Below are 26,111 nucleotides of genomic sequence, written 5' to 3'. Positions count from 1 at the left end.
GGGTAAAAACCCTACATTCGGTTGGCTATTGGCAGTTAATAAAAAGAGAGAACAGATTTTCAAAATTTGCCAGTTTATCAAATTAATGGTTTTGATTCATTCAGAAAAATTAAAGACGTTTATTTGTTTGGAAGTGCACAGCTTAAGAGAAATGCAAACTACTGAAGGAAATAAACCATTAGCAATAAAGTTCAAAAAATTCATTTCTGCACTTGGTCCTCTGATGAGTGCCAAGGGGTACAGGAAAAGCCTCCTTTTGAAGGAGAAGTTGTAGGGAATGTTTTTGTTGTCATTTACTGTTGCTGTTGCTGTTGTAACACTCCAGGTTAGCTGTACTTACCACTTGTCTACACTGCCAGCATCTGCAATTACCTCTTCCCAGACATCTATAGTACAGGCAGTGAAGCTGTAATGAGAAACTCGATGCTATTCACTTAACAGTGATAGCTGGCCCAGGCCCACTTGGGATCCTTCTCTGAAATCATCAGGTAGGAAGGTAAGATAAAAAACAAGAAAATAAGAGAGAAAAGAAAAATAGGATCATATGGATACCAATAGACATTGCACTCAGTACTCAGTAAATTATATGTATCCAATTAATGCTCAATCATGGCGATTAAATTTAACTATATTAAACACAAATTTAATCGCCTAATGAAACGATTCTGACATGTTCACATCCAAAAGAAATACCCATGGTGCTAACTAAAAATGCAGATTCCAGGGTCTTTTCAACACACAGGCTATTATGAAGTCTGGGGAGAAATCCCCAAACCTGCAATTGTAAGAAGCAGCTGGAGATCTTGATGCAATTCAACCACCAGATTGAGAGACAGGGATCTCATACTTAATCCTTATGTGCAATAAGAGAAATACAAGTGATGCAGTGGACGTGTGGATCTGAAATTTAAAGACCTGATAAAGCTCAACTGTCCTGGGGCTTCAGAAAATGACAATGCCCAACCACAGATCCTGAGGAACCCAGAATAAACAAATAAACACTCCCCAAGTATTTTTAAATGTCCTGTGACAAAGTGCCTGCAATCTCTCAGGAGCGTGTGAATACAGTTTTAGTAATTTATAAAGACATGCGGTACCTTTCAATTTTCATTCAGTTTAATATCACATATTCTACTTTCCCATTATCACTAAATTATACAAATTATAAGATAATTTGAAATATTAGTGTATTAGTAAAGTATTAGCAATGTCCCTTTGGATAGATAATTTAAATAAATGTCAACGTGTATTTAAAATTTTGGTGTTTTGAATATTTGTCATATTTAGGTAACCTAAGACTGTCTTTTCAGGCAGCTCACATCTCAAGTTGTTTACATTATGATAATAAAATCATTTTAAGTGACCCTATCATGAAGTCCCTATAATTAAAGGAAAAAAATAAATATATATATGGCATGCATCTATGGATGCCCAAATCCACAGCCTCTGTAATTTAGGCCAAGTTATTTAATTTCTCTGCACCTAATTCGCTTCACCTGCCAGGTGAAGATATTAAATTAGACGGTCTGGAACATCGCTTACAATTCTAAAGCTTACTGAAAAATGGGATTAAGAATAAGTTTAATGAGACTGATATGATTTGGTTCACAAAAGTAGTTAAGACCAGATCAATGGATGCTGAGGAAAAAAATGAAGAAAAATGAAATTCACCCTGATTTTAAACTTTATGTTCTAGAGAATCTTTACTGTGAAGACACATTTCATAGGGATACTTTTAAAATGCAATTCTGATTCAGTATGTCTGGTACGGGGCCCCAAATGATTTCTTTCTGACGAGCTCTCTGGTGACACAAGACGCTGTAGGTGTGCACACCGCACTGTGAGTAAGCGAAGATTTAGAGTCAAGCCGAGAGGTAGAACGAAGAGTAATAAAACATGATCAATAATGAGGTCAACCAGCCAACAATACCAATAACCTACTGGAAAACAAATTGTTTTTCAATCACATATAAACAAGAGACAATTTGCTTAAAATAATGAAAGGACCTAATGGACTTAATATGCAATTTTTTTAAGGAACTGATATCCGGTAGGTGAGCCAATCTTCCAACAAACAGCTCCACTCCATGGCTCTCAGCTCTGACTGCTCATTATAATCATCTGGGGAGCCCGTGAAAACTAGAGACGCCTGAAAACCTGCCGCTCCCAACCTAGATCAATTAAAAATCAGAATTTCTGGAGGTGAGGCCCACCTAGGTCTTAGAGTTTTTTGTTTTCTTTTTGATGCTCCCCAAGGGATTATGATATTGAGAACCAGTGAGCTACACTTCCACAAAGTCATAGCAAAATACACAAAAGTAAACTAATCCAACCCACTTTTTTTGTTGTCTTTTAATAAATTGAGGAGCTTGTGTGTGTGTGTGTGTGTTGGCAAAACTAAGAATACTTGAATACCACTAAACAACCAATTAGTAAATAAAATACAGTATCATGAATTTAGGTTATAAAAACTAACCAGGAAAAGTGTTAACCAGGAAAACATTTTGAAATTTACACTAGATTTTTCTTTTGTCCCTAAAATGATTAGAAATTTTTTCGTCACATGAGAAAATTGGAACTGGTTATATTTAGTATCATAAATCAATGGTTCTCAAACTTTAGTATGCATCAGAATCACCTGAAGAGTTTGTTATAACAGACTTTTAGGCCTGTCCTCAGTTTCTGATTCTGTAGATCTGGGAGGGGTCCAAGAATCTGCATATCTAACAAATTCCCAAGTGATGTTGATGCTGCTGGTCCAGGGACCATTCTGAGAATCACTGATAGAGAAAAAAGTTTGCAATTTTAAAAACCGCAATTTTTATAGATATCCATATCCATATCCACAGATACAGTGTGGATTTCTTTTTCTGCACCTCCTTAAGACCAGCTTGGTACCAGTTATCTCCATGCTTCTGCATCATGTGATCAACATTCAGCAAACAATAAGGAAATTCTTTGTTTTGATTCTGATCTCATCCTTAAACAAATGAGAAAATTTTCATAAATCGTACAACTGAGTTTGTATGAGGCTTTAGGTTCTCATAGGTATATGCTTTCTTAAAAAAAACTGATGGTTGATTAATGTTTTAAAATGTTTCATTAGGACTTTTTATAACTCTTTCATTGGGATTTAATTAGCAGAATACCACAATGAATGTGGAGGAAATGCAGATCAAATTATCTTCTCCCACAATGGGACAAAAATCACATGTGTGGGAAACAGCTTTTCAATACACCATTTCTTAGAGAATCTTAAGGCTTCAAAAATGTACTAGGATCACAAAAGATCATGGGATTGTTTCTCTTATTATTAATAATATCCTTTCTTTAATATCACTAGTTTAAGCGAATTTTTAACATTATCTACATTAACATTATAAGAGTCACAAAATAAATCCCCATGTGATAACTTAAACATGTTTTGGGACCCAAAATGTCTGGCCAAATATAACCAAAAAACAAACTTAAAATAATTCTGGAGATTTCCCTATTCAGTTCCTTGCAAGTCCTGTAGAGTGAACAAATAGCAAACTTCCCCACTGCTGTCTCATAAAACGCTAGTCAAATCACAAAGAGAAGGTTGTTATGGAGGATCAGATAAAACAGCAACCTTATATTGTTCTCCAGAAGAGGAAGATTTTGGTAGGCAGAGAATGCATTTCTCTGATACTCCCTTACAAACAAGTAAAAATGTAGTTTTGTGGCTTCTAAGCATCTAGGATTAGACTTGATAGTCAACACAATGAGGCAAGTCTAAAGAAGTCTTTTGTATATCATTGCCATTGTTAACAGTCTTGCAAACATAATATTAATATGCTTAAATATTGGTACTTAATATATTTGTTATGAAATGATGCCAACTATATGTTAAAATATGTATTTTCATATTTTATGAAATAAATCAGTCCCAATTTAAAAACCAAAGATAACTGAGTCCAAGCCCTCTCATTTGTAGAGAAAGGGACAAGGTCTCCAGCAGGTGGTTGCCAAGCATCATTTGGCTAGTTCATAGTTACTCATTGGCAGAGTCGGAACTAGCACTCAGGTTTCCTGGGTCCTAATCCAGTATCTCTTATCTATACCACATAAAGACTCTCCAAAGTTGCCACTGCCACATGCCAGAGATCAGGCTTTTTCTTGAATTCTGGGATCCACAAAGCAAATCAGCAGTCTTTGAAAAGCCTTACTAATGACCTTCTTACACTTTTATACATAAAAACCTTTCAATTTTATACTAGATTTGAAAAGTCACCATGTATTTTGGCTCTATGGCAGCAGACTTCTATCATATAATAGGCTGCCTGTGAACGAATGTTTGGATTAATTCTTTCTTTTTTTTTTTTTTTGTCTGTGTTGGGTCTTTGTTGCTGCACACAGGCTTTCTCTAGTTGTGGCGAGTGGGGGCTACTCTTTGTTGCGGTGTGCGGGCTTCTCATTGCAGTGGCTTCTCTCGTTGCAGAGCATGTGCTCTAGGCTCACGGGCTTCAGTAGTTGTGGCACGTGGGCTCAGTAGTTGTGGCCTGCAGGCTCTAGAGCACAGGCTCAGTAGTTGTGGCTCACGGGCTCTAGAGAGCAGGCTCAGTAGTTGTGGTGCACGGGCTTAGATACTCCGTGGCATGTGGGATCTTCCCGGATCAGGGATCCAACCCACGTCCCCTGCATTGGCAGGCAGATTCTTAAACGCTGTGCCACCAGGGAAGTCCCTGGATTAATTCTTATATGTTACAGATGCTCACTAGACAAACCTCCAGGAATTCAACATGTCTGGTTCAAAGTGTCTCCCCTTCCATGCCTTGTGAGCAGAGTAGGAATAAGAGTAGTACTGCATTTATGTAGTATCAAAATGATAAGCTAAACTACTTTTACTGGTAAAAATGATGAGAAAGCATAAAGCAGTTGGGCTCGTATAGAGGTTGGACAACTACTATACAAGATGATTTGAATAAAATGACCAGATCCTACTCTACTGATGGGCAGACTCTACCACCCTCCCCCAGCCCCCCAAACACACCTCTACCCACATCCCTACTGACAATTTGCAAGCCATTCACTGGGATTTCTCTTCTGAACTCCCCACCAAAGGCAAGGACATTATCTCCAGAAAGGCAGACAAATGAAACAGTGAGAGAGCAAAAAGAGGGAGCAGGACAGCCAGAGGACCTTGTTTCTGCATATTTAGCATTGTTTAGAAATGTGAACAAAAAGTACACTCTAAAGCATATACTAGTCAAAATAACAGTCACCTCTCAATGCTCTCAAGAATTATTTAAAACTGGCAAATAAGAGTCAGGCATCGCTTCTTATTAATAATAGTCTTTCCTAACCCATTAATTTCCTTTTTTTGAAGAGATTTCTTGGAATCTATTCTTATTCCTATTCCTACTCCCACTACCCTGCCCAGAAGAGATGGAAGAGGAGACATTCTGAACCAGAGAACTTTGGTAAGAGGGAAAAGAACTCGGCCTGTGCTTCTGGCTAATCGATATAAAACGTCTTAACTGGGGGGTGGGGGGAGAAGGGAGCATTTAAAAGCTTCAGAAGTCACAGCTTCCTAATATGTGTAATCATTCTCTTTTCCAACTACTATTCCTTGACATCAGCCATATTTATATTCAAATATAAACACAAATTAAAAACTAAATAGGGCTTCCCTGGTGGCGCAGTGGTTGAGAGTCCGCCTGCCGATGCAGGGGACACGGGTTCGTGCCCCGGTCCGGGAGAATCCCACATGCCCCGGAGCGGCTAGGCCCGTGAGTCATGGCCGCTAAGCCTGCGCGTCCGGAGCCTGTGCTCCGCAACAGGAGAGGCCACAACAGTGAGTGGCCCACGTACCACAAAAAAAAAAAAAAAAAAACCCCAAAACTAAATAACACTTAATTATCTCTGTCATTATTTCCTCTTATTAGCCTTTCTTAGAATTAGCTGTGAATACACTTCCATCCATTAGAAGCCCCAGGCAAATTTTAAAACAAAAATCTACTAAACAATTAAGAATTTTAAAATGCCGAGTTCAAAGAACTATATATAATCTTTCTACAGACCAACTTTTTTCTTCTGTTGTAACTAAATGATACAGCAGTTTATACAGAACATTTCATTTAAAAACAAAGGAAGGGTGAGAGGGGTAAGATGGCGGAAGAGTCAGATGCGGAGATCACCTTCCTCCCCACAGATACACCAGAAATACATCTACACGTGGAACCACTCCTACAGAACACCTACTGAACGCTGGCAGAAGACCTCAGACCTCCCAAAAGGCAAGAAACTCCCCACGTACCTGGGTAGGGCAAAAGAAAAAAGAATAAACAGAGACAAAAGGATAGGGACGGGGCCTGCACCAGTGGGAGGGAGCTGTGAAGGAGGAAACGTTTCCACACACTAGGAGCCCCTTCGCGGGCGGAGACTGCGGGTGGCGGAGGGGGGAAGCTTCGGAGCCACAGAGGAGAGCGCAGCCACAGGGGTGCGGAGAGCAAAGCGGAGAGATTCCCGCACAGAGGATCGGTGCCGACCAGCACTCACCAGTCCGAGAGGCTTGTCTGCTCACCGACCGGGGCGGGCGGGGCTGGGAGCTGAGGCTCGGGCTTCCGGTGGAGTGCAGGGAGAGGACTGGCGGGGTGAACACAGCCTGAAGGGGTTAGTGCACCACGGCTCGCTGGGAGGGAGTCCGGGAAAAAGTCTGGACCTGCTGAAGAGACAAGAGACTTTTTCTTCCCTCTTTGTTTCCGGGTGCGTGAGGACAGGGGATTCAGAGCACTGCTTAAAGGAGCTCCACAGACAGGTGCGAGCCGCGGCTAATAGCACGGACCCCAGAGACGGGAATGAGACGCTAAGGCTGCTGCTGCCACCACCAGGAAGCCTGTATGCGAGCACAGGTCACTATCCACACCTCCCTTCCGGAGAGCCTGTGCAGCCCGCCACTGCCAGGGTTCTGGGATCCAGGGACAACTTCCCCGGGAGAACGCACGGTGCGTCTCAGGCTGGTGCAACGTCACGCCGGCCTCTGCCGCCGAAGTGTCGCCCCGCATCCGTGCCCCTCCCTCCCCCCAGCCTGAGTGAGCCAGAGCCCCCGCATCAGCGGCTCCTTTAACCCTGTCCTGTCTGAGCAAAGAACAAACGCCCCCCAGTGGTCTACACACAGAGGCGGGGCCAAATCCAAAGCCGAAACCCGGGAGCTGGGCAAACGAAGAAGAGAAAGGGAAATCTCTCCCAGCAGCCTCAGGAGCAGCAGATTAAATCTCCACAATCAACTTGTACCCTGCATCTGTGGCATACCTGAAAAGACAACAAATCATCCCAAATTGAGGAGGTGGACTTTGAAAGTAAGATTTATTATCTTTTCCTCTTCCTCTTTTTGTGAGTATGTATGTGTATGCTTCTGTGTGGAATTTTGTCTGTATAGCTTTGCTTTCACCATTTGTCCTAGGGTTCTATCCGTCCGATGTTTGTTTTTTTTTTAACTTAAAAAATTTTTTTTTCTTAATAAATTTTTTTATTTTAATAACTTTATTTTATTTTACCTTTATTTTATTTTATCCTCTTTCTTCCTTTCTTTTCCTTCCTTCCTTCCTCCTTCTTTCCTCCCTCCCTCCCTCCATCCCTCCCTCTCTCTTTCTCTCTCTCTCTCTCTCTCTCTCTTTCTTTCTTTCTACTTTTTCCTCCCTTTTATTCTGAGCCGTGTGGATGAAAGGTTCTTGGTGCTGCAGCCAGGACTCACTGCTCTGCCTCTGAGGTGGGAGACACAACTTCAGGACACTGGTCCACAAGAGACCTCACAGCTCCACATAATATCAAATGGTGAAAATCTTGCAGAGATCTCCATCTCAACACCAACACCCAGCTTCACTCAACGACCAGCAAGCTACAGTGCTGGACATCCTATGCCAAACAACTAGCAAGACAGGAACATAACCCCACCCATTAACAGAGAGGCTCCTGAAAATCATAATAAGTCCACAGCCACCCCAAAACACACCACCAGACATGGACCTGCCCACCAGAAAGACAAGATCCAGCCTCATCCACCACAACACAGGCACTAGTCCCCTCCACCAGGAAGCCTACACAACCCAATGAACCAACCTTAGCCACTGGGGACAGACATCAAAAACAATGGGAACTACGAACCTACAGCCTGCAAAAAGGAGACCCCAAACACAGTAAGATAAGCCAAATGAGAAGACAGAAAAACACACAGCAGATGCAGGAGCAACATAGAAACCCACCATACCTAACAAATGAAGAGGAAATAGGCAGTCTACCTAAAAAAGAATTCAGAATAATGATAGTAAAGATGATCCAAAATCTTGGAAATAGAATAGAGGAAATGCAGGCAACATTTAACAAGGACCTAGAAGAACTAAAGATGAAACAAGCAATGATGAACAACACAATAAATGAAATTAAAAACACTCTAAAAGAGATCAATAGCAGAATAACTGAGGCAGAAGAATGGATAAGTGACCTGGAAGATAAAATAGTGGAAATAACAACTGCATTCTTTTTCTAAAGAAAAAAGAATGAAAAAAACTGAGGACAGTCTCAGAGACCTCTGGGACAACACTAAACGCACCAACATTCGAATTATAGGGGTTCCAGAAGAAGAAGAGAAAAAGAAAGGGACTGAGAAAATATTTGAAGAGAATATAGTTGAAAACTTCCCTAATATGGGAAAGGAAATAGTTAACCAAGTCAAGGAAGCACAGAGAGTCCCAAACAAGATATATCCAAGGAAAAACACGCCAAGACAAATACTAATCAAACTGTCAAAAACTAAATACAAAGAAAACATATTAAAAGCAGCAAGGGAAAAAACAACAAACAACATATAAGGAAATCCACATAAGGTTAACAGATGATCTTTCAGCAGAAAGTCTGCAAGCCAGAAGGGACTGGCAGGACATATTTAAAGTGATGAAGGAAAAAAATCTACAACCAAGATTACTCTACCCAGCAAGGATCTCATTCAGATTTGATGGAGAAATTAAAACCTTTACAGACAAGCAAAAGCTGAGAGAGTTCAGCACCACCAAACCAGCTTTACAACAAATGCTAAAGGATCTTCTCTAGGCAAGAAACACAAGAGAAGGAAAAGACCTATAATAACAAACCCAAAACAATTAAGAAAATGGGAATAGGAACATACATATCGATAATCACCTTAAATGTAAATGGATTTAATGCTCCCACCAAAAGATACAGAATGGCTGAATGGATACAAAACAAGACCCATATATATGCTGTCTACAAGAGACCCACCTAGAGACACATACAGACTGAAAGTGAGGGGATGGAAAAAGATATTCCATGCAAATGGAAATCAAAAGAAAGCTGGAGTAGCAATTCTCATATCAGACAAAATAGACTTTAAAATAAAGACTATTACAAGAGACAAAGAAGGACACTACATATTGATCAAGGGATCGATCCAAGAAGAAGATATAACAATTGTAAATATTTATGCACCCAACATAGGAGCACCTCAATACATAAGGCAAATACTAACAGCCATAAAAGGGGAAATCAACAGTAACACATTCATAGTAGGGGACATTAACACCCCACTTTCACCAATGGACAGATCATCCAAAATGAAAATAAATAAGAAAACACAAGCTTTACAATATACATTAAACAAGATGGACTTAATTGATACTTATAGGACATTCCATCCAAAAACAACAGAATACACATTTTTCTCAAGTGCTCATGAAACATTCTCCAGGATAGATCATATCTTGGGTCACAAATCAAGCCCTGGTAAATTTAAGAAAACTGAAATTGTATCAAGTATCTTTTCTGACCACAACGCTATGAGACTAGATATCAATTACAGGAAAAGATCTGTAAAAAAAATACAAACACATGGAGGTGAAACAATACACTGCTTAATAATGAAGTGATCACTGAAGAAATCAAAGAGGAAATAAAAAAATACCTAGAAACAAATGACAATGGAGACATGACGACCCAAAACCTATGGGATGCAGCAAAAGCACTTCTAAGAGGGAAGTTTATAGCAATACAATCTTACCTTAAGAAACAGGAAACATCTCGCATAAACAACCTAACCTTGCACCTAAAGCAATTAGAGAAAGAAGAACAAAAAAACCCTAAAGTTAGCAGAAGGAAAGAAACCATAAAGATCAGATCAGAAATAAATGAAAAAGAAATGAAGAAAATGATAGCAAAGCTCAATAAAACTGAAAGTTGGTTCTTTGAGAAGATAAACAAAATTGATAAACCATTAGCCAGACTCATCAAGAAAAACAGGGAGAAGACTCAAATCTATAGAATTAGAAATGAAAAAGGAGAAGTAACAACTGACACTGCAGAAATAGAAAAGATCATGATAGATTACTACAAGCAACTCTATGCCAATAATATGGACAACCTGGAAGAAATGGACAAATTCTTAGAAATACACAACCTGCCGAGACTGAATCAGGAAGAAATAGAAAATATGAACAGACCAATCACAAGCACTGAAATTGAAACTGTGATGAAAAATCTTCCAACAAACAAAAGCCCAGGACCAGATGGCTTCACAGGCAAATTCTATCAAACATTTAGAGAAGAGCTAACACCTAACCTTCTCAAACTCTTCCAAAGTATGGCAGAGGGAGGAACACTCCCAAACTCATTCCACGAGGCCACCATCACCCTAATAACAAAACCACACAAGGATGTCACAAAGAAAGAAAACTAGAGGCCAATATCACTGATGAACATAGATGCAAAAATCCTCAACAAAATACTAGCAAACAGAATCCAACAGCACATTAAAAGGGTCATACACCATCATCAAGTGGGGTTTATTCCAGGAATGGAAGGATTCTTCAATATACACAAATCAATCAATGTGGTACACCATATTAACAAATTGAAGGAGAAAAACCATATGGTCATCTCAATAGATGCAGAGAAAGCTTTCGACAAAATTCAACACCCATTTATGGTAAAAACCCTGCAGAACGTAGGCATAGAGGGAACTTTCCTCAACATAATAAAGGCAATATATGACAAACCCACAGCCAACATTGTCCTCAATGGTGAAAAACTGAAACCATTTCCACTAAGATCAGGAACAAGACAAGGTTGCCCACTCTCACCACTCTTATTCAACATAATTTTGGAAGTTTTAGCCACAGCAATCAGAGAAGATAGGGAAATAAAAGGAATCCAAATCAGAAAAGAAGAAGTAAAGCTGTCACTGTTTGCAGATGACATGATACTATACATAGAGAGTCCTAAAGATGCTACCAGAAAACTACTAGAGCTAATCAAAGAATTTGGTAAAGTAGCAGGATACAAAATTAATGCACAGAAATCTCTGGCGTTCCTATACACTAATGATGAAAAATCTGAAAGTGAAATCAAGAAAACACTTCCATTTACCACTGTAACAAAAAGAATAAAATATCTAGGAGTAAACCTACCTAAGGAGACAAAAGACCTGTATGCAGAAAATTATAAGACACTGATGAAAGAAATTAAAGATGATACAAATAGATGGAGAGATATACCATGTTCTTCGATTGGAAGAATCAACATTGTGAAAATGACTCTACTACCCAAAGCAATCTACAGATTCAATGCAATCCCTGTCAAACTACCACTGGCATTTTTCACAGAACTAGAACAAAAACTTCGCAATTTGTATGGAAACACAAAGGACCCTGAATAGGTCCCTGAATAGCCATCTTGAGAATGAAAAACGGAGCTGGAGGAATCAGGCTCCCTGACTTCAGACTATACTACAAGGTTACAGTAATCAAGACAGTATGGTACTGGCACAAAAACAGAAAAATAGATCAATGGAACAGGATAGAAAGTCCAGAGATAAACCCACGCACATATGATCACATTATCTTTGATAAAGGAGGCAGGAATGTGCAGTGAAGAAAGGACAGCCTCTTAAATAAGTGGTGCTGGGAAAACTGGACAGGTACATGTAAGAGTATGAGATTAGACCACTCCCTAACACCATACACAAAAATAAGCTCAAAATGGATTAAAGACCTAAATGTAAGGCCAGAAACTATCAAACTCTTAGAGGAAAACATAGGCAGAACACTCTATGACACAAATCACAGCAAGATACTTTTTGACCCACTTCCTAGAGAAATGGAAATAGAAACAAAAATAAACAAATGGGACCTAATGAAACTTCAAACCTTTTGCACAGCAAAGGAAACCATAATCAAGACCAAAAGACAACCCTCAGAATGGGAGAAAATATTTGCAAATGAAGCAACTGACAAAGGATTAATCTCCAAAATTTACAAGCAGCTCATGCAGCTCAATAACAAAATAATAAACAACCCAATCCAAAAATGGGCAAAAGACATAAATAGACATTTCTACAAAGAAGATATACAGACTGCCAACAAACACATGAAAGAATGCTCAACATCATTAATCATTAGAGAAATGCAAATCAAAACTACAATGAGATATCATCTCACACCAGTCAGAATGGCCATCATCAAAAAATCTAGAAACAATAAATGCTGGAGAGGGTGTGGAGAAAAGGGAACACTCTTGCACTGGTGGTGGGAATGTGAATTGGTACAGCCACTATGGGGAACAGTATGGAGGTTCCTTAAATAACTACAAATAGAACTACCATATGACCCAGCAATCCCACTCCTGGGCATATACCCTGAGAAAATCATAATTGAAAAAGAGTCATGTACCAAAATGTTCATCGCAGCTCTATTTACAATAGCCAGGAGATGGAAACAACCTAAGTGTCCATCAGTGGATGAATGGGTAAAGAAGATGTGGCACATATATACAAGGGAATATTACTCAGCCATAAAACGAAACGAAATTGAGCTATTTGTAATGAGGTGGAGGGACCTAGAGACTGTCATACAGAGTGAACTAAGTCAGAAAGAGAAAGACAAACACCGTATGCTAACACATATATATGGAATTTAAGAAAAAAAAATATCATGAAGAACCTAGGGGTAAGACAGGAATAAAGACCCAGACCTACTAGAGAATGGACTTGAGGATATGGGGAGGGGGAAGGGTATAAGCTGTGACAAAGTGAGAGAGTGGCATGGACATATATACACTACCAAACATAAAATAGATAGCTAGTGGGAAGCAGCTGCATAGCACAGGGAGATCAGTTTGGTGCTTTGTGACCACCTAGATGGGTGGGATAGTGAGGGTGGGAGGCGGGGAGACGCAAGAGGGAAGAGATATGGGAACATGTGTATATGTATAACTGATTCACTTTGTTGTAAAGCAGAAACTAACACACCATTGTAAACCAATTATACTCCAATAAAGATGCAAAATAAAAGTAAAGTAATTTTTTTTAAAAAGTTAATACTCCATACTTGAAAAAAAAAAAAAAAGGAAGGGAACATTTCAAGTTTGAATATGTGGTTTTGAAAAAAAACAAAAGGAAAAAAGCATCAATATACATACAGCATTTTAGAGAATTTACCTCCCTGCCTGCTTTATGAGTCACTGAAGGTATCATTCAATTACGTTTAAATATGTTACCTCTGATTAGTATGTTTGTCCAAGGTCTTATGGGGAAACTAAGAGTGAAAGTCCACACTCTAACTGCGCATACTCTCCTTAGAGGGAGAATGAACGTAACTAAGTGTTCAAATATCATGGACAAATGTAGACATGAAAGTCAAGGAAAAGCAAAAGAAACTGGGAAGCAACAGTCTGAGGTGGGACTGAGTGTAGAAACCACGAAGGATGAGAATTTGAAAGCACAGACGAAAGAAAAGAACAGTTCAGGTGTGGGGTATCCTAAAGCAAATGCCTAAAGAGAGAAATGAACCCAATAAATGGAACGTGCTGGGCACAGGAGAAAGTAAACAAGGGTGATCAGAAGGCAGCCAGACGAGAGAGAGCCCTGAAAGCCAGGATTCCCGTGCGAAAATGAGTAGCCAGGAGCCTGGGTTCCAACATCAAATCCCCTGCAGACTGTCCTGGTGATTTCACAGCTCTGCAGCCCCAGGTCATGGTTTGTAAGATGTGCCTACCTACCGGACAACGCTCAGGGGCAGAATGAGGATAAAATGACAGAATGTATGAGTCAGCAATTTGCAAAGTGCAAAAAAGCTGTATGAATGTAACATCTGACTGTTGTTCAAAGGAACTGAGAATTTCCCACATAAAGGTAGTGTCTGAGATGGTAACTACATTTTCCCACCAACGTTCCTAGTAAACCTCAGCCCTAAGCCAGTAGGCTGTTCCTTCTTTGGGATATTGAGGATCACAGCTACTGGTTTTAATTAAACTCATGCTCAGATCAATACTATGGTTTCCTGCTATGATGATCCAGGTTCACACAAAGCCCACATACACCACTGAGACACTTGTCCTTTTCCTCTTTTTTTTCCTTCCCCTCCACTACAGTCTTTCCTTGTCCACTCTCCATCTTGCTCTAATTCCCTGTTTCTTATTTATTTCTCCTTCCAGGTTCCCTTACTCTCGCTTTAGCTCCATTAAGATATATTCTCACAAATGCCCCTGAAGTATTTTCAAAACCAGGAAAAAACAGAGTCAGTGATTAGCATTAATATTCCTTAAAATAGTTTCACCCTTGACCTTATCCACAAATTTCACTGCTCCCCCACCCCCCCCACCCCCCCCGCCCTTCTAAGTAGACAGGCAAACCTGTTTGACTAGTTTTCCTCTAAGCCCCACTCTCCTGATTGGCTGACGAGTACAGATGAACCACAGGTACAGCAGCACACATGCAAAGTCTATGTAAAGCACATGGCCTTCCTCAGAAGGAGAAGCCACAGCCAAGGGACTGCAGGGCCTGTGTCATCTACGCAGTCTCAGGGCAGCTCTCTCAAAGCAGGAAGGCAACACCACTGGATGGCTTATTCCATTGCTAGTTTAAAAAAAAAAAAAAATTCTTCCTGTCAATGCCTTCCTTTCTGAATAAGGGATATTAAGGTGAGGATGAGGTCTAGAATCAGATTAAGCCTGTATGTTACAAGCTTAAGATGGTGGATGTGACTATATTTACAATGTGGTACAGAGGTGTCCCCAAGTTTTGTCGTTGTTGTTGTGTAAGTCCATTAGGAAAGTTTGAATTTGCAAAACAGATTAACCAAAATGGGATTCCTTTTATAGAGAGGTGTACTTTGAGATTACTTTAAATAAGCAAAGTCTCTGGGTACCTTTAAAATAGGACATGCTTTAAAATCACTCTTCATATATTTTGGACTGTCGACTATTTCAAACCTATGGAAAAGTATAAAGATTAATATAGAAAACATCTGTATACCCGTCACCTATATTTTAAGAGTTAAAATTTTGCCTTACTTTCAAGTGTTTTGAAAATTTTAAATTCTATAAATATTCAATTTATAAAAACTGAATTTTATACTACTTTTCAGGAACATATTATAAAAATATACAGCATATTCGTACACTTGATTCTACTTTTTAAAAAGTTTTTAAATCCATGGGAACATTTTGTTTACACTAAAACATCCCACTTGAAGGAAAATCAGCCCCATGGTTATTATTAAAGCAAGTTATAGCCAATGTAATAGCTAAAATAGTATAACTCTTGAAAATGTGTCAAATATCAAATTTCTTCGAAATAGAATTGAAAAGTGCAAAATAATTTTACACATGTTTGTATTCATAATATTCCCAAATCAAGCAAATGTTTACCAAATCAGATACAATGTAAATTTATTTAGTGGACTAGAATCCCAAAAGGTTCATTTCTGTTCTCTAAATCAAGTCAAGGGAAATTACACCTCCAATATAGTGACTGTTTCCATTATTAATAATTCAGACAAATAGCACAAAGCTATTAGCAAAATACACAGTATCTCTGAAATGTTCCTAACTACACATTCTACCTAATCCAAATTCTACACATTCTACCTAATCCACATTCTACCTAATCCAAATGTTTTAATACTTACATAAATTTCCAACCAGAGTAGGAACTGACCTAGGCTGTCCTACATACCATGCCATTCACAAACCCAAAGGTTCTGTCTTTGTTTGGGCTCTGCACTCCTAAATGCTGACCTCACGTCTAAGTTAATTTCAATGTGGCACTTGTCATCTCTGTAAGGGAGTCCTGAGCAGGACAGTATAGAGTCCAAAACTGAGTTGGTGAATATGTAACATGGAACTGTCAGAAGTCCTAAACTGAAAATCACCGGCACAGCCCACTACGTTTTGCAAGAGTGGGACCATACACTGTGAGGGAGTTAGCACAACAGACTGAAACTCAACTCCAAAACAGAGAGGTTCTGATAACAAAAAATGTAGCTAGAGAATTTCAGGGAAAGAACGTCATCAAAGGTTAAAAACCACATACATAATGGACTTCAGTTCACCTTAAAAATACTGAACATCTAATTTCATTTTACTCAGAAAACATTTATTGGGTGTCCTAAAAACTATGTACTATGCTACACGTTATATAAACAAATGAGGGACTTCCCTGGCGGTCCGGTGGTTAAGACTCCACACTTCCACTGCAGGGGGCACGGGTTTGATCCCTGGTCAAGGAACTAAGATCCCGCATGCCACACTGCACAGCCAAAAAAAAAAAAAATTATATAAATATATGTATGTATATATATATACACACATATATATATACATATATATAAACAAATGATAAGTAGTGAATATTAACAAGCATGTATTGAAACAGACTTACTAATTTGAACTAAAATGGAATATTTATAACCAGTTAATCACCAAAAACCAACCAGTAAACATCATGCACCATGTTCAATTGTTGAGTGGTTCGCAAACCAATTCACATATGTAAATTTTTTTTCAAAATACCCATTAATTACAGGGTAAAAAATATATACATATTAAAATAGAAATCTAATTTTAGATGTTTATCTCTAATATAAAGCATTACTTCATCCAACTAGAGAAAATCCTAAGGAAAAAAGTAGATTTTATTTTATTTTACTTTATTTTTATTTTTGTGTGCGTTGGGTCTTCGTTGCTGCGCATGGGCTTTTCTCTAGTTGCGGGGGGCTACTCTTCATTGTGGTGCGCAGGCTTCTCATTGCGGTGGCTTCTCTTGTTGCGGAGCACAGGCCCTAGGCGCACGGGCTTCAGTAGTTGCAGCACGTGGGCTCAGTAGTTGTGGCTCGCAGGCTGTAGAGCGCAGGCTCAGTAGTTGTGGTGCACGGGCTTAGTTGCTCTGTGGCATGTGGGATCTTCCTGGACCAGGGCTCGAACCCCTGTCCTCTGCATTGGCAGGTGGATTCTTAACCACTGCACCACCAGGGAAGCCCCAAAAGTAGATATTTTTAAATATTACTATGGTCAGCTCAATTTTTTAAGAAATCTACAAATCAGTCCTTCCCCTATTACACAGGTTAATACCTGGTTTCCATGGTGTTGATTTTTAAGACCCTATGGAAATGCCTTCCATGCCTTAGACATGGAAATGCCTTCTGAATTAAACATTAAATTATACTGTGTTCAGTTTTAATATCACCTATCTTGTTTTTGTATTCAGAATCTTTTAAAATGAATAATCTTTGTCCTTATTATATTATGAGAAACTAGAACTCACTTAAACTCACTTAAATACCAAGAAACCTTAAATAAGATGTTAAAAATGTCTATGATTTGATTACCAGATGCTTTTAAAAAGCAACAAAGATGCTGCGGACCCTCCAGGCTGGTGGAAGCATGGCTTGCCCTGAGGAAGGTAACATCTCCCAGAGCTCTTGAGCCAACCCTGCCCCCCAGCCAAGGAACACGTTCCAATGGTTCTCTCTTGTCCCTTCAAAATTTTCAAGTGCCCCTATTGTACTGGCTTCCTCCTCAAAGGCTATAAATATGATCAAGTTTCCATCTGAAACATATCTTCTAATCACCCTCCCTAAACCCTGAGAGCAAGTACTGCTGAAAGCAGTAGTAGTCTCTACAGACCTCCCTATCACCAAATCCAAGTCCTGCTTTCCATAAAAACAGCTAGCACTTATTGAACACAAACCAGATAACTTCCAGTCACTGAGCTTGATAGACTTTATCTCATTTGATCCTCACAGTGGCCCTGGGAGGTCACACTTTGATCTTCATTATGTAAATGAGGAAAGGGAACTAAATTCTGAGTTCAAGGTCACATAGCTAGTCAGGGGCAGAACCAGGATTGTCTGATACCCCTCATTTTAGTACTTAGCCCCTCATTTCTTGAAATTCTTTCCTCCTTCAGCTACTAAAAGTTACTCTCCCCTAATTTTCCTCCCGACTTTCACTCTGTACCTTTTCCTTCTTTACTGCTCCCTATATCTCTAGCCAATAATTTGATTTTAGAATCTCCCCAGGCCTCTTTTTTCATCTTACTCTCTGAACCTGCCCTAGAAGATCTACTGACTGCCTTTTTTTTTTTTTTGCAACCACCTATATGTTGAAAATGGTTAAAGCAGTCAGTCTATCCACCCATCCATTAATCTATCCATTTATCTACCTACCTATCTAGCCTAGACCTCTCTGCTCAGTTCTGTGCAATGATCCATCGGACACTCATCTCCAGCTGGATTTTCTATAAGCACTTCATATTCTACATGTCCAAAGCTGAACTCTATCATCCTTGGTCCTCAAATCGGCTTCTCCCTATCCCATCCTCCCATACCACCCACCATCTAACCAGTCACCTAATCTGAGAGCTTCTACCACCTTAACATCTGTGTGACCAAAGTCTCTTCTTCATCTCACTGCCACAACTTTGATGTAAGTTCCTCAACTTCTCTTAGCAAGATCACCCCAATACCTTCTAACCTGTTATTCCTGTCTCACACCTCAGATCCATCCTTCTAGACTGCTGTGAGAGCTGTGTTTTCACCACTCCTTTGTTTAAAACAACCTTGAAGAGAAAATGGTCCACACACTGTAGGATGGCAAACAGCCTCCATGATCTTGCCCTTGTCTACACTGACTCCTCTGTTGTCACCTTCTCTATGAAGCCTCTTTAGTCTCTGTCCCCACGTGGAACTGGCCACTTCCAAATGCCTATTCAGGGCACTCTGCATTTCTCTATCAAAGCACTCAAGAACATATAGCATTATTTTGTACTTATTGAAGCCAACTTGTTTTCTATCTATCTAATCCTCCCATGGTCTTATGTGTCTGCATATCCCCAGTGTACAGGACCATAGTGCCCAATGCATAGTATGCTTTTAGTAAGCATGTGTTGAAAAAAAGAAGGATGTTTGTGAAATGCTTTAGATTAGGAAGATATAATTATCACCGTTTTCAACACTAAATTAAACAACTTTATTCAAACTCATTTGATTATGTAACCCCATATATGGATGTGCAAAGTAATAATGAAATGATTCACCTAGCTTCAAGTATGGGCACCAGGCTTATCAAATCACACTTCTTATTCCTAGCTTCCAGAGTAGAGAAATAGTGCCAACATTACATACAGCTAGTCAATTTCAATGGCAGAAAGCAGGATGTAAAGTATCATCATACAGGTATTCCTAAACAAAGACAATCTGGGCCTACCATAAGAAAAGGAAACTTTTTTTAAAGCCTGCTTCAATTTCTTATAAAAGCAAAGATATTCCAGAAGACTGAATGTCTGAAATCAAGACACCCTTCTAAAGATCTCATATACAAAATTTTCTATTAAAAAAACACATTAAAACCATTTATATAGAAGTTACCCTTCTAGGAACCTCAGCCATTGAGCTCACTGTCTAGCCCAGAAACAAAGGATGAGAACAGCAAGTACCTGTCACAAATTACGCAGGCTTTATACTCGACAATAGCCCACATCATTTCAGGAAAAAAAAAGAAAAAAAAAAGACAACAGATAATAGAGCAGCAGGGCCCGCTCACAGCCTGACAGCAGCAGAAAGTGATAGCTGATAACAGAAAGAGGACCCAGAAAAACCATAAAGAAAAAAGAATAGTACTTCTGTCCCCAATCTAGTATTTCAACCAGGCAGGCTGAGGCCATTTACTATAAACAAAAACAGCTCTATACACCTCAAGGAATAGCACTATTCAATTCTTTATGAATTCATGTTCATAAAGACAGTCCAACAACAAAAAATAACTTACATCCTGGGGAGCAAGTAAGAGTGTAATATTTAGAAATTACTTGTTTTAATAGCTAACTTTTTAAAGTGTCAGTAATTAACGGTGTGAGGGGCAGCTATTTTGAAAATGTGCTTATGTAAATAAGTACTAACCCAGATAGTGTCAAATAAATGAGATATTATGACATATTGCAAAAACAATCAAAAGTTCTTACTCTCCTGGTGTACTTTGGAAATCTAATGTGAATTAAACAGCATCAAGTCAATATTATCTTATAAACAAGCACATAAATAACTTCGAAAAGGAGTCTGACAATTGAGAGTGTGGTTATTTTCTTCCTTTGCCGTCAATATTTACATGGTAATTAAGCTGACAGTTATTCATAAGGTACCATGAAATGTTTTAAGTAATTCAAATCAAATGTGAACTGTCAAACTCTTTACACACAAAAAGATTGTACAAAAAATAAAATTTTTTTACAAACATTTTTTACTCCATTGGTTTACTTATTCTAATATGCACACCAGGCATTAGTACAACAAGCATAAAGCTCTGGAACTTTTAGACTTAAAAAGAGTTTGACTCTCTACAGTAGTATTATCAAGAGAAAGTCACAAGTACAGTTTTTACTCAGTTATGCGCGAGCTACTAATATACTATCAAGCTATTACTAAATGTCACGGAAGTATGCCTCATTGTAGTTTTTAAACACTGCTATAGCTCTAAATCACACAAGATGTCAACCTTACCTTGTGGGTGACAGGCAAATCAAATAGCACTTGAGTGTTTCCCTCTAGAATTATCTAGAATAGTTGCCGAACAGAAACAGTCCAAAAGCAATTATCGCAAACTGCCTGGAGATAGTTTCCGTAAGAGAAAACTAGTCCACTGTTTCTGAGACAGAAAAAAATAGTCTGGTTTATGATCTAATTCAATTAATGCAAAGTTCGGATTCCCTCACTATACAATATTGATGTGCATGACTCTTCCATTAATTTAAAACTCTCCAGGGAATAAAATGTGATTACTCCTAACACTATTAACATACCAATTAAAAAGCACTTCCTAGCCTTCCTTCAAGTGGCATTTTTTTCTGGAAGTGGAAATAAAGCACACCAATTACACCAATTCCAAGTGCAGACTTATTTTTTCTTTGAACATGAAATTATCATAAATAGAAACAACAGCACACTTGGCATCTAGCCAAACAACCACACCTTCATGTCATTAATCTTAAAAAAACTCATTGTACGAGACGACAGCCCAAGGGAAATCGAAGGTTTTTAGAGTAGTGTTTTTCCTATCGTTTCTGGGTGGAACCCACTTGAAATAAAAGGCTGCCTCTACTGCTAACACTGGTTCATAATGCAGGTGACTCGAATGCTACCCACTCCTCCCCCTTGCGATACGCCCTCTCCCCCGTGAGAATGACTAGTTAACACAATCTAGTCTTCCGAGTTCGAGTACTTTCAGAAGTTCTTTCACTTTCTCCCCTCCTCACCACCCCCCACCCCACCCCTTGGGGTTGCTTTTCGGCGATGGGAACCAGAGGTACAGGTACAGAGGTGGTACTTTCCCTAAGGAAGTGCTGCAGAGCGGCACGTTCCCCGTACTCAACTTCATAAACCCTCCATTAAACCAGCGAATTTACACATACAGATTGAGTAACCCCCTCGCCACGCGTGACTGTCCTTTTGCCCTGTCGCACTCCGATGCGGTTTGCCTCGTACAACTCCAAACCACGCATCCCAGGCCCCCTCGCCGCTCCTCTAGCCCGTGGAAGGCGCCCTACTTCCTGCAGCGCGTCCTTCTCTCGCCTCCTAACCCGCACACGCTTCTCTAAAGCAAGGGCACGCCATATGGCTCCCGCATCCGCGCGGAGACCCTGCCACCACTGTCCATTTCCCGGGGTCGCACAGGCTTGCGGGCACTGAAAGGTCCCTGTTTCTGTGCGTCTGTGTGTGTAGCCCCAAGACACGCGCTACCCCCAATGCACCCAGGTCTAGTTCCCCCTCAGGGAGAGGACGAAGTAGAGGAGAGTTGCAGTTTCCCAAGCACCTCCCGGGCCCCCATCCCTGGCTGGCGGCGGGGGCTCCGCGGTGCCCATAGCTCCGGGGTCAAGTGCAAGGTCCTTGGCCAGATCCACGCCGGGTGATCCCTCTCTCAGCCTGCACGCACGAAACGCCAGAGGACCCTCAAACGTGCGCCATACGGCAGGGAAAGGAGCACGGGCGCGAGCGAGGCAGCACGGAAAGATCTCCTTTACACACCTCCGCCCCACACCCTACCCACCCCCAACCCCTTACCCCCTCAGTCCAACCCCATCTGCACTTTCGGATCCCTACCCCCCACCCCTGGGTCGCAGCCATCCGCCCGGCACTCACCTCAGGGAGCAAACAACGCCCCTCTCCTCTTGCCGCCCCGCCCCCCTTCCGTCTGCTGGAGCGGCGTGGTCCGTCCGCTTACCTCCGCTCTTGGCTGCTGCGCGTGAGTTTGAGTGCGTCTCCGCCGCGAAATTGTATCCGGGGACAGAAGGGACCCGTTTGTGTGCTGGATCAGGTGTCGCCGCCTTCGGTGGCTTGGGGTCGTGAGGAAGGCTGCAGAGTTAGTGTGTTAGCTTAGGACTGGCTCTCGGGACTCACAGTTGACGGCAAAGCTTTAACCGCGTCCTCCCTCAGGGCCGCGGCGCTCCTGCTCTTCCGCGGCTCTCCGCGGGCGGCCGCGCCCCCCCCCGGCCACGCCCCGCCCCGCCCCGCCCCGCCTCGCTTCGCGCGCGGCTAGCAGAGCTGGAGCGCGCCCCTCTCCTGTCGCGCCTGGCTCAGCGGGGCACGACGGGGGCAGCCACGTGCTCAGTCTCGCATCAGACGCCTGGGGCTGCGAGCACCTCCTGCTCCTTCGGCTGGGGCATGGATGCGGACGCGCCTTCGTGCCACGCGCTCCCGGGCTGAGCGAGGGCTTAAGAGTCCTGGGACTGGGATGCTCGCGGGCGGAGCGGCGGTCGGCGGACAGGCTGGGACGCTCGCGAGCCCTCCGGTGCTCGAGCTCGGAACCCTGGAACTGGCACGTGGCCCCGCCCCCTGTTCCCCCAGCGAGGCGTCCCCTGTGCCCTCTCTTAAACCTCCCGTCTGGTCCCCGTGCCCGCCTTTTTTCAACGCACCAGCACCGCGCGAATCCGCGTGGTGTGGTGGTAGTGCGCCTTCTCTCCCTTCCCAGCCTCCAGGTCTGCCCCAGTCCTCCCGAATCCATTAAAAAGTCAAACTTGGGCTAGGAGGTGGAGGAAATACGCGAAGGAAAGGGGGTGAGGGGCACTTAGGTGATCAAGCCACCTGCCTCGTGAATCGGAAAGCGTTCGAAAACACGAGTTTGGGGATCCCGGAGAAAAGAAATTGGGTTGCTGCGCTCGGTAACATCCCTCCTCGCAGGCTTGTGCTGAAAGGGCCATTTATGCTTTGCTTGGTTGAGTCTGTGGCGACTTTATCCTGACTAATCTGTGTTTGCCAACAGCAGATCCTCGCCAAGTTGGCGTCCCAGCCAGGAAGCACCTTTGCGTACCCAGGCCTGCTGGAGCGGCCCTTCCCGTGGCGCCTCAGACCCGAGAGCCCAAGCGCCTTGAAGAGTCTGACCCTAGGGTGCGAGCTTCCTGGGAACCAGGAAAATCGAATAGTGTTGTTGGCTTTTCCTTTGAGCATGATTGGTAATGTATTCGATAAATATATATACGACATAACTTTCAGAAAAGCAAAAATCATGTCGGGTGTAAGCTCCAGAAGCTAAGATGCCCCCACTGCACGTGAACGTTATATGTTTAATCACTGGAATTGGGAAAAATGCCAAGTCAGGCTATCCTTTTCTTGCTCCAAACCGAATTTCAAAAGTAGATTGGGACTTTGTGCTCTTAGAAAAGGAAACGGAAATTATGTTTTATTGTGTATAGTATTACTTAATGTTAAATGGGGGGAAAATGTAACATACACTGTTATTCTCATTTTACTTATGACTCTGTGTTTAATAAGTGCAGGGTCCGAAGTCCATATACTGAAGAATGTTCACCGATAGACTTCCAGATGTGAATTTCAGAAAAGAATGTGCTTACTTTCTTTGCAGATCAGAAATTTGAAATATTGTGAAAAGCACAGGGGATATTTTTTCAGCCTTTGTACCTAATCCAAGGAGATTACTGTCTTCTATTTTTTATTTAATTTCATTAGAAAAACCTAAAATGTGAACATAGGTAACAATCTGACATAAGAGAATTTAAGCATTTACTTTGAAAGCTCTGTTCTCTCAAGTGTCAAGCTTCAAGCACTTGTTCAAGCAATTGCAAGCTGTTTGTTGCATAATGCATCTGTAAATTCATGGTCAAAAAAGATTACTAGAAATTAAGTGAAAACGTTAAATTTTGTTGTGTGAAAAATTTTTACAAATCTGTGTTACATTTCTTTGCTTATAAAGTCATGTAAACTGACCATTGGATTTTGGCAGACTTTTGGGAAGAAAATGCATTGCTCTATTATGTGTGGATATGTCCATGTCTGTTGTTTCTTTGGTTTCTCTGTTGCCTCCCACTTTCTTTATATAATGATTATCGAATTTCTCACAGCTCTGCACACAGAGGACATCCCATAATTTAAAACAAGTTAAGTCAGTCATTGTATAAATAGTTGAATTGCATTTTGGGAGCTTGAAAGTATAAAGAAAATTGGTGAGTGTCTCTCTCTTTTTTAAAAAATCTACCAGCACTTAGCACTTCATATTATTGACTGAATGGCTAGATAAAGTAAATAATGAAAGCATTTGCTCCTTCTCTTGAAGGTAGAGTGTGTATTTTTCATATTTAATCCATCTTCCAAGCTCCCATCCAGATTCACACAAAATTCTGCCTATCAGCTTTAGTTTATAGAATGTTGAATTGAACAGCATATCTGTAGTAAGGAAGTTCCTAGCCAATGTGAAATGTGATATTAAAATTCCCTCATTATTTCGGTAGACCAAGTGTATCAGTATACTGATAATTTTTAAATTTTTAATTTAAAAAATTTAATTTAATTTAAAAATTTTTAATTTAAAAAAAATGCTTTTGGTTCTTTAGTCAGTTTGGGCCCATATGATTTTATCGGGAGATAAACAATGACTTATGAGAAATACTAGCTCAGCCTGGTGATTATTAACCATGAACTCTGGGACTTTAATCAGTTATAAATGGTACAGTTTTATATCATTTGCTTTGTAATATAGACCATATAGTATAGAATATAGCAGAATGAATTTAAGTTTAATCATGGGGAGAAATATGGGTGGCTGTACATTCCAAAACCCCTTTGCTAATAGTCCCAAATATCTGAATGTATTGCAGTGGGGTACCTTATGACTGGAAACATCACTGGCTTCACAAACTAGGCCTTTGAGCTCTGCTTAGTTCCCAAGAAATGTGATTGTCTACTTTGGACCTCTGAGGAGCATAGAGAGTCTAAATGCACACAAAAAGTCTTTAGGCCTAATTTGATGCTGCTCTCCATAATAATAATAATGATTATTATGGCTCCTACTTGAGTTTTCAAAGTGTAATTCCAGGCACAATGCTAAGTTAATGAGTGATCTCATTTAATCTTCCTAAAAATCCTGGAGGTAGGTACTATTATTTTTTCCTGTTGAAGACAGAGTAGCAGAAGTTTGGGGAGTCAAACTGGAAAGTGGCAAAACTGGGAACTGAATTGAATTCTGAGTCAAAGATCACACCCTGAGCCACTAGTCTATTCAGACTAGATCCGCTAGTCCACCCAGACTAGTGGAGTTCAAGTCTTGGTCAGAGAAAATGTTGAAGTACTAAATCCAACCTGACTATTTGGGGAACCCTTGGAATTGAAAAAGCACATAAACCCAGTCTGCCTTGCTGTGTCTCCTCTTTTACCCCCCAGAACAGCTGCTAAATAGGCAAGTCACAGTACAAAGGTACCTAGTGATGAGAGGGGCTTAATTTTCTGTCTATTTAGTTTAAAATTGTTGCAATTATTTTGTTTAATTCCTGTTTCCTATAGACTCTGACTTACTGTAAGAACACC

The 26,111-nt window shown here is 40.7% G+C and overlaps 1 protein-coding gene across 1 annotated transcript in view; it reads right to left on the bottom strand.

Moving 5' to 3' along the window:
- The window catches only part of UGT8 (UDP glycosyltransferase 8), a 110,077-nt gene extending 87,321 nt beyond the window's left edge, over positions 1-22,756 (bottom strand). Inside the window, exon 1 of the mRNA XM_065877548.1 lies at positions 22,519-22,756. The gene's annotated coding sequence lies outside the window, so the exon portion shown is untranslated. The remainder of the gene's footprint in view (positions 1-22,518) is intronic.
- Positions 22,757-26,111: the final 3,355 nt, after the last annotated feature.

The sequence above is a fragment of the Phocoena phocoena genome, chromosome 5, assembly GCF_963924675.1.
Source record: "Phocoena phocoena chromosome 5, mPhoPho1.1, whole genome shotgun sequence".
Lineage (NCBI taxonomy): Eukaryota > Metazoa > Chordata > Mammalia > Artiodactyla > Phocoenidae > Phocoena > Phocoena phocoena.
The sequence above is the reverse complement of the archived record's forward strand: the minus strand, read 5'-3'. Positions and strand labels throughout refer to the sequence as shown.